The sequence below is a fragment of the Pantherophis guttatus genome, chromosome 4, assembly GCF_059756535.1.
Source record: "Pantherophis guttatus breed Tessera chromosome 4, ASM5975653v1, whole genome shotgun sequence".
Taxonomy (NCBI): Eukaryota; Metazoa; Chordata; class Lepidosauria; order Squamata; family Colubridae; genus Pantherophis; species Pantherophis guttatus.
The window spans coordinates 53446284-53456145 of record NC_142066.1 but is presented as its reverse complement, the minus strand read 5'-3'; positions in this window follow the sequence as shown (position 1 = coordinate 53456145).

The following is a 9862-nucleotide window of genomic DNA, read 5'->3' as shown; positions in this document are numbered from 1 at the left end:
TGGCCCAAATCTGATTTCAGGAACAATAGTCTAGAAAATGATCTCATTTGTTTTTTCTGCCTAGAAAGCACAATCAGTATCACTTTATCTCCTTTTCACTCACCCCACTTTTTTTTACTTGATTTCCTTAACTGTGATGTAATGAATATAGCCATACTCAGTTGGGTCTGTTTGTGGTAATAATTTACATCCCATAGTGGCTGCCAAGCCAGCATGCTAAATGAAGCAATTGTAGGAAGTTAGCACCCACCCCTTTCCTGGAAGAATGAAATATTTTAGGAAATATTAAAGAGACAGAATATTATATTTCCCTGGATGAGAAATGGAGAAACATGTTTTAGAAACAAAGCAGCTCCTACCTTCCTGCTCCCACCCTTTGTCAATGGGCCAGAGGCAGAAACTCAATCTTTCAATCTTTGAAACTCATCTGCAACACAATAGGACCCATCTAGGACAGAAACTAACCACATGGCACCTGGCAGATTACATCAGCCAGCAAGGCTAGCTAAGACCCCTACCCCCTGGGAGTCCGACAACCAATCAGGATACTCTTTCAGGGCCCCAGGAACTTCAAAGCCAGAGAGAGCATAAAACCCGGGGACTCGCTGTATCTCGTCCCTTTTTCTGTTCAGGAACTCAAGCCATGTGATCCTGTCCACCATTAAACCATCTTTCCAAGCAGTCTCCATGTTTCCAGTGTCTTTTTCCCCACTTGGAGCTGAACCAGAAGGATATTTTTTCCAACACAATCAACATTGCAACAGGATATTGTGTGAACCCCAAGCTCACACACCCCAAGCTCAGCATGAAATGTAAAGACAGATTGTAAGATTTCCTTCCCTCCACCCTTTCCTTCTCCTTTTCTTTTTGAAATTCAACACTGCCTTTTTGCAACTTTGCTGTTCGCAATTAAGAACACAATGTCCCTGTTGCACACACACACACACACACACACACACACACACACACCTCCTCTTCCTTTTTCCTCCCCTCTCAAAAAACTTAAATGGAAAAACAATTTAAGGTAAGTTTCTTGCAATTTGCATCTCTAAATTGCAAAGTGGAATAACTAAAAAAGCTTTAGCCACTTCAGCAGAGAGTATTATGCCCTGCAATGAAGTATTTTGAGCAGAAGGAAGCTGCTCCTTCCACAGAAATGGGGGGGGGGGAAGCAGAACTCCCTAGTAGTTAGTTTAGCCAAAGCCAATCTGACAACCCTAGCAGGAGGGCCTACTACCCAGAGAAGGATGCACCAGCTCCTTTTCTGCAATCCTGATAACTGATGGCCACTAGTTTCCATCATTGCTCCTTTTCAATGCAGCCTTCTGTTCTCCATTGTTGTTCCTGTTGCTCTGTGTCTGCTTTGTGAGCCAAAAATACCGCTGTCCTTCTAGTTACTTTCAAGAGAAGGGAATAAAAAAAAAAAACAGTCTTTGGGGCTGCAATTCTGAAAGGAAGGATTTGCCTCCTGAACTCCGCACAGGGAAAATCGAGAGGTTGACTAAGGAAGGTCTGACTATTATGCCACACATTGATAAGTTATGAAGAAGGAGACCAACAGGTGGACTCAGCTCATTTATTCTCAGGATGAACTTTCCTGAAAGAGGCCAGGAAGTCTTGAAACAGAACAGCAGCTCTTCTCTTTTGACCACCAAATTCTTTTGTGTGGCTGTAGATGATCAAAAGCCTAGAAACCTGAAGCTTTATTTTAAACTCTGCTGTATCTAGCTGTCACCAGAATAATATATGTCATATGTGCAGAGTCATAGGAAGTGAAATCATCCGTCTTCTTCATCTAGAGTCCAAGATCATCCTTTTTGTCCAAACAAAATAATAGGACAGTTGTAGGCTGCCAAAGCTACGTACGGCAGCATTTATGACTCACACATTTTAGAGCTCTCCTATCTTTGTGGCCTTTGCTAAACCTTCTTAGTCAGAAAGCTGCGTAGGAAGAAGTGCTACAAAACAACTTCTTAGCACTCTGTCCGCCTTGGCAAATTAGGAGCACCCTCGGTGTCCTGAATCCCTGCCCCAACACCTCTTCCTCTTCTCAAGGACCTTCACCCCCGACCAAACTGTCACTCCTTGACTTACTTATTTCCTTCATTTTCTCCTGACTGCAGACAACCTATTTCAGAAGAGGATAAATCTGCTGCAAGATACCGTCAGCAAAGAAAATAAATTCTTCCCATGGCAGTTGCCAGCTAATAATCACTGCAGTCCATTGTGATTAAATAAAAAGAACTGGAATCTTTTTCCTGTGGGAACTAGATAGTTTTTGGTCAATTAATATTTAGGGAAAGGGAAACGAAGAACATTTAAAGAAATTGGTCTTAATCCAACTAAGAAGAAAAGCAATCCAATTTATTTTAATTTTACATTTCAATTACTAACATAATTTAGCCATTGCTGAAGTCAATGATACCAAATTATTAAAACATTTATACTTAATATAGTAGTTGTTTACATCAAGATTCTATTTTTATTTTAAAAGAAAGATTAAAAGCAAGACTAAGACATCAAAATTATTACAATAAATATATTTTGAATTTGTCCCAAATATATTCTTGATTGAAATAGGTTACTAAGGTTACTCAGTAACTTAAAAGATTATTAAGGTTACTAAGCAAATGCACTGTTTGTCTTTAGTTCACTGATAGCCTTCCTAGCTTAGGAGTCTGTATAGCTTTATTATGCAGCTGAGCTAATTCAATGAGACCCTGGAGTGAAAGTTTGTTTTGGATATAACTATAATAGGTGATGCTGAACAAGTCACATTCTCCCCAAATCTTTGCAGAATCAAATTATAACCTGGGACCTGGGAATTGTTTAAAAGTATTGCCTTACCTACATTCAGGCATGATTCCCCCCACCCCCACCCCAACACCTACTTGTAGGGAATCTGAAAAGTTTTGTCTTGGGAGCAAATATTTCTGTAATTAAAACAGCTAAGCAACTTCCTCATAGTATTCATACTATACATACCTGAACATTAAGACAAATTGTTTATGTGTATTTATTGTCTAAATCAGAGGTCTTCAAACTTGGCAGCTTTAAGTTGAAATCCACAAGTCTTAAAGCTGCCAAGTTTGGGGACCCCTGGTCTAAATACACATAAAAACATGCACCCAAAACCTGAAACTTATCTAAAAATGTTCCACCAAACGGGTTAATAAACCAGCAAAATTAAGAATACCCATCAGTCATGGCTCATGGCTTACTGACTTTTAATAGTAGATCATATGTCGTTATGCAGAAATTACAATATTCCTTTAAAGGGGAGAGACACCCACTTGCCTAAGTCTAGAATAGACAGAAGGCAAAGTATATATAAGATATAGAAGTGGATTTCTTCTTCTTCCTCAAGGAAAAAACAGTCCAGTTGTCTTTTGAAAAAGCAATTTTGAGATAACTATGACCTGGATGAGTGAAAATATCCACAAAGTGAATATACTAATCATCTGCTGGCTGATCAGCAAAGATTTCTGACTCCTCATGGTTTAACAAGAGCAGGAACTCAAACCCCTCCCTCTTCTACAATATAGAATCTTACGGATTTTTAACAGAATAACAAAATAACAGAGTTGGAGGGGACATTGGAGGTCTTCTAGTCCAACCCCTCCTCAAGCAGGAAACCCAATACCATTTCAGACAAATGGTTGTCCAATCTCTTCTTAAAAAACCTCCAGTGTTGAAGCATGCACAATTTCTGGAGGCAAGTCGTTCCCTTGATTAATTGTTCTGTCAGGAGATTTCTCCTTAGTTCTAAGTTGTTTCTCTCCTTGATTAGTTTCCATCCATTGCTACTTGCCTTTGCCTTCAGGTGCTTTGGAGAATAGGCCGACCCACTCTTTTTTGTGGCAGCCCCTTACTGCTATGATGTCACTCCTAGTTCTTCTTTTCATTAAAGTAGACATACCCAATTCCTACAACCATTCATCATCATGTTTTGGCCTCCAGTCCGCTAATCATCTTTGTTCTTTTCTCTGCACTCTTTCCAGGGTCTCAACATCCTTTTTATATTGTAGCAACCAGAACTGGATGAATATTCCAAGTGTAGTTTTAGCAAGGCATTATAAAGTGGTATTAATACTTCATGTGATCTTAATTATTGTTTTGTTTTTTCTTTCAAATTTCTAAGAACTCTTCCAGATGGAGATGCAGATTGAGACAAGACTTCTACTGAACACACAGAACTATGACTAGGTGGTTACCATCCTGAAATGTCCTGACATATCTTTATAGCTCTCTCTTTTTAAAAAAAATTTTTTTTATTGAAAATTATTAAAAAATACAGAAAAAAAAGTATAACTATATGGAGAGAATTGCAGAGAGTAATATAATACATATAGAGTTTTAAAGTAACAATTTTCACCTAGAGAAAGTACAAACCTCCATTAAACCAACTCATCAAAAGAAAGAAAAGTTTATCCAGAAGAAAAAATTCTCAACTGTCATGCAATGCTCCTATTCACATTAAGGTTAATATTTTCATTCTTCTTAAGATTTCTTTTTTTTTCAGCCAAGCATATCATCTGTCCCAGCTCCTATATAACCCCGATTCTTGTCTATCTCGCAAAAGTCCAGTAAGTTTGTCTGCTTCTGCACAGTCCATGATCTTTGCAATTAACGTAGCCTCCGATGGAATATTTTTGGATTTCCATTCTTGCGCGAACGAGATCCTGGCTGCAATGATGATGTGGAGAGCGAGATACCAATTAGATTTGTTTAAGTTCTCTGGTTTCATGCCTAGTAAAAACATTTCAAATCTATTCTACATCCTATGATTTCTAAAATCCATTTTTGAATTCTGGCCCAATATTCTTTTGCTCGGGGACAGGTCCACCAACTATGAAAGTAAGTTCCCATAGTGGCGTTGCATTTCCAACAAACCGGAGAGATTCCTGGGAACATCTTCGATAATCTAGCCGGGGGCAGGTGCCATCTATACAGCATTTTGTATATATTTTCCTTATAGGAAACCGACATTGTTAATTTTAAGGTTTTCCCCCAAATTTCTTCCCATTTTTCAAGTTCAATCGAGTATCCCAAATTTCTCTTTATCTTTATAGCTCTCATGATCTATTTTCCAAAGAAATCATGTGAGGGAGGGATGTTCCTGTAGAAATGGTAACATTTCACCATCTAGTGTTTAAAGGAATGGGATATTCTGTCATTGGAAGGGATGGTCAATATGCCCTCCCCCTCCCACTGCACTTAGTTCTTGGCAGATCAATATGCCTACACCATGGATAGCCATTAGTGCAGGATAAGGAGCTTTGGAGCAATGTTTTTCACTTTTTTAAGGAGGGAAGAAACATGTTTTAGTGGAAAGCTGAGTGGGCAAGAAAAGGCAACAACCACCATCTATAACTCATTGACAGTCACTTCTTTGTGAGCGCCACAAGTTTACAAATAATCAAAATTGCAAGTGGTATCAGATGAGATCAATGACAAAAAAGTCATTGAAGTCTAGAAATATCCTAGCTATGGTAAATGTTCTTTGCTTGATTATTGGGAACTTGAGGTTCTATGAAGAACAAATGTGTTTATCAGTCACTTTATCATAATTCTCTTTCACCAAGTTTTTCATTTCACTAATTTCCTGCTTAATTTCTTGTTGAGATTTTTGAAATTTATCATCCATTTCCTGTTGAGATTTTTGAAAATTATCATCCAAAGCCTGAGTGACTGATAAATTATCAAATGTGGTTTCTGGCCTGTCAGAAATTATTATTAAAGTGGACTCTAAATTGGAAGATTTTAAATCAGAAGTGAATGTCAAAATAAAGGATACTGATTTTAAAATTGCTGATGTGCATAATAAAATACAGAGAGTTGAAGACGAGATTATGATGATGCAATTCCGGTCCATGGAATTTGCTATAAGAATTAGAGGTATCAAGGAGAGTGACTTGAGGTTCTATGAAGAACAAATGTGTTGCTTCAGGTTTAATGTCTGTCCACTATTAATCAGACTGGCCAAGATTCCCCAAGAGTTCAGGGAAAGGACTTCTCCAGCCCTACTACCCAAGTTCCTTTGAACTAGAAATGTTGGAGAGAATTGAGACTGGGACTTTATGCGTGCAAAGAATGCACTCTACCACCAAGCTATTTCTCCTCCCAATATTTCCCCTACCTCCTGCAGATCTGGGGTAGAAAATACAGTTGCAATTAGGCTTCCCTAAATATGACACCTGGACTATCATGCGCTGGAACTTAATTTTTATGATGCTGAAAGTGACGCTGCTAAACTGTAGCACAATTGGAAATGATCTGGCAACAGGTAAGAAAGCAACAATTTCCCCCTCCCCCCGGGGTCTGATTTCATTCCAGTAGTGATTGTCCAAGCATGTGGCTTTATATAATGAAACATTTATAACACTTCTCTGTAAAATGGAAAAGTTTCCAGCAGTGTTATGCAAGAGCAGAAAGAATGCATCCTCTCTTATTGCGTCAGATCTCTTTCTTTTCTTCCTTGACCTCCTAGATACTCCAGGCAACTGTATGTTTTACTATGCAACAATAATTAATATCAGTGCTGCCTCTTAGGTTAACCCATTATTAGTTCAGTTCTCATTAGGAGGTAGAATTTAAGCATGAAAACAAAAGCTATGGAATTGTAGTTCATTGAAATCTGGAAGGCCATAGATTTCCCCCTCCTCCCCATATACGAACCGTATTTCCTATTATCCCCCAGTCACCTGCCCCCCTCTGTCATGGAAGGATAGATTAAATTGTGACAGAAGCACTTTTGACAGCCATGACCAATCAGTTCTAGCTAGCTTTCCAATTCTCCATAATCTTGCAAGATGTTGGATCAGAATATGATCAGGGAATAAATGTATGTCTTGATCCAGCCATACAGTAGTGCTTGACATGCTGGGATTTAAAAAGAAGTTGTAATGTAAACCGTTATCCTATTAGCCTCAGATATGAAAACTGACAGGGTATAGCGGCTAAAGCCTTGTGTTAGGAGTCAAGAGACCAGGATCCAGATCACGCACAGCCATGGAAGTTACTGGGTCGTTCTAGAACAATCTCTTTTGGCCCAAAGTATTTTACACAACCGTTGTTGTGGGGAGAAACAAAAGGAGGAAGCCAATGCATTGTGTACTAAAAAGAAAGCCAGGAGATAAATCTAATAAATATAATATGCCATTTTAATGTGCTATTGTTCTAAAAACTATGTGTATGAAGTGCTCAGTGTTTCTTTTACATCGCATGTCGTTCATTACTGTTTACTAGAAACACATTTGTCATTGTGGTATTTGCATGTTTATGTATTGTGAGGAAAGGATCTTTTTACAGGTCTACAGGTCTGCCAGGTTTGAAGGCTCTCTGACAGTTGTTTCCAAAAGTTACACTTTCAATTTTGAGAACAGAGAAGGCAAATTTTGCCTTTACTTTTGGAGGCAAATTATATGTAGTGTTTGACAAGTTTTTGAAGATAAAGTTGCTCTCCTCCACCTATAATTGAAGGCTATGGTTTTTATTGGTTGTCCAAGTCGAAGATCACTCCCAGGATACTCGTTGGGCCTGTGTTGGTGGTACCAGTTTAATTTTCTGGCAAAATAAGAGAACTAGGGAGTCTGGTTTTTTGCTGTCTATTATTTCATTTTAGCTTGGAGCCCTAACACCCTTTCTCAATCTGGTGTTCTTCAAATACATTGGGATCTCAACTCCCAAAGCAGCCGGTTGGCCATGGGATTTGAAAACATTAGGGAAGGCTGAGCTATCAGATGTGTGCTACCGTTCCTAAGAGAAATATATATTTTTACTAGAACAGATGTTTTAGTTACCATGAATTACACAACTGAAAAACCTTTTCTGAAGCTGTATCCTCTGAACCTCAAGGACTATCATTAAGCCTTAACCAGTTGAAATTGTCATTTCTTTTCTGGCAAAATTATTGAGTGGATGGTTATCATGGAAACACTGTGGACAGCAGCTAATTATCTGGCCGTACTTCAGTTGAGTTTTAGGCTTAGTCTTGCTTATAGAAATGGCTATGAATCACTCAGATTGATGACCAATGTGAGCAAACTGGAGAAATCTAATTTTAGAAATCTCCCATTAGAGATAGGCTTAGAGATAAGCTTAGAGTATCATAGACTACACTATTTTAATGAATAGGTTTTGATATATTAATTGACATATCAACATATATTCTTCTAAGTATTATGACCAACTGAAATTACTCAGGTCTTATCTATTCTTGTGTCCGTTCTCTGGGTCTCTCACTACACTTGATCCTAGTCAAAGAGTGCAGTAAGCAATTGAGGATGAGATCTTAGACATTATGGCCCCATGATTCAATATTTGATTCTACTTATTATAGAGTTGAGAGAGATATTTTATAGTAGAGGCAATGAATTTTTGATTCTAACTTCCAGAAAAATCAGCCTCCCATCCTTATAATAGTCGTTTGCCCAGTAGGCTTTTTATCCCATTCAATTATCTAATTGACATTGTGTGAAATGAATTTGATCTACTCATTTTAAAGACTGAATAGAACAAGGAATCCCCATTCTGTATGAATAATGTGCAACAGTCTTAATGTCTGTTATCAAAAATTTAAATAGATCTTACGCTATGACTTATTTAGCAAAAAAGAAGCATATCAGGCTTATTGGATCCAATTGCATTTGTACAGAAAAGGAATAAGAAATGGATAATTCATCATGTTCTGAAAATGCAATACTTTTGTGTTGTCTTGAAATTGTTACACACTGGTAAGTTGTCGCTATATATATATTAATTCAACAAACTACAAATGTATTAATGGCTAGGCAATGGAAATGGATTTTATGTGCCCTTCCTATTGCTAAAAAATGTGTTAAACATTGGAAAGATAACTGTAAGGCCACAATAAATACCTGCTGTTATTTGCAATTTATGAATATTTATTAATGAATTGTTTAAAGATTATGCGGATGATTTACAATGAAATATGCTCATCTGCTGTAACTTCTGTATAAATCTTTACATGCACATATACACATGTAAAAAGCCTTTATATACTCATACTCATACAAACACACATACAAAACACTTTTTGTTATTGCTGTTGCTTCTCCCCCCCCCTTTTTTCCCCCTACTATTTTGCTTCTTTTTAAATAAGTAAAGGGCAAAAGGACTTGGCCCATTATGTGTGTGCCACAGTGGAGATCTTTCTCTTTAGCAATTGCTGAAGCATATTCAATTGCAAAAGGCTAAAGCACAGCAGAATCCACAGCAAAGCATGATGAAGCCAAAGTGATGACATGTGTCTGGTGACATCATCAGACAAATGCCACTTGATACAAGTGCACTGAGTCATAGCGGTAGCATGATGATGCATGTTTATCTTCTATATTTATCAAAGGAATGGACAATCAGTTCCCAGCTCAACTTTCCCTGTTTTCCTGAGCCACTTACATCATAATTGTGTGCCCATTTTGTCTTGTTTGATGCATTAATTTAATGATACCTTTGCTATCTAACTGTCCTAGTAAATCATACTGGAAAACATATTTCCTGAATCATCTCTTAAAATAAGTCTTGTTCTACAGGTGGTCTTTGACTTTCGACCACACTTAAGCCCAAAATTTATATTGCTAAGAAAGGCAGTTAAGTGAGTTTTGCCCCATTGTATGATTTTTTTTGCCAGAGTTACTAAGTGAATCTTGTGGTCATTAAATGTATCTGGCTTCCCCCATTGACTTTGCTTGTCAGAAGCCATCTGGGAAGGTGACAAATGGAGGTCACATGACCCCAGGACAGTGCAGCTATCATAAATTGCAATTTATGCAGTTTATAAATGCCAGTTGTCAAGTGCCCAAATTTTCACCACGAGTATGAAGATACACATAAACCTTGC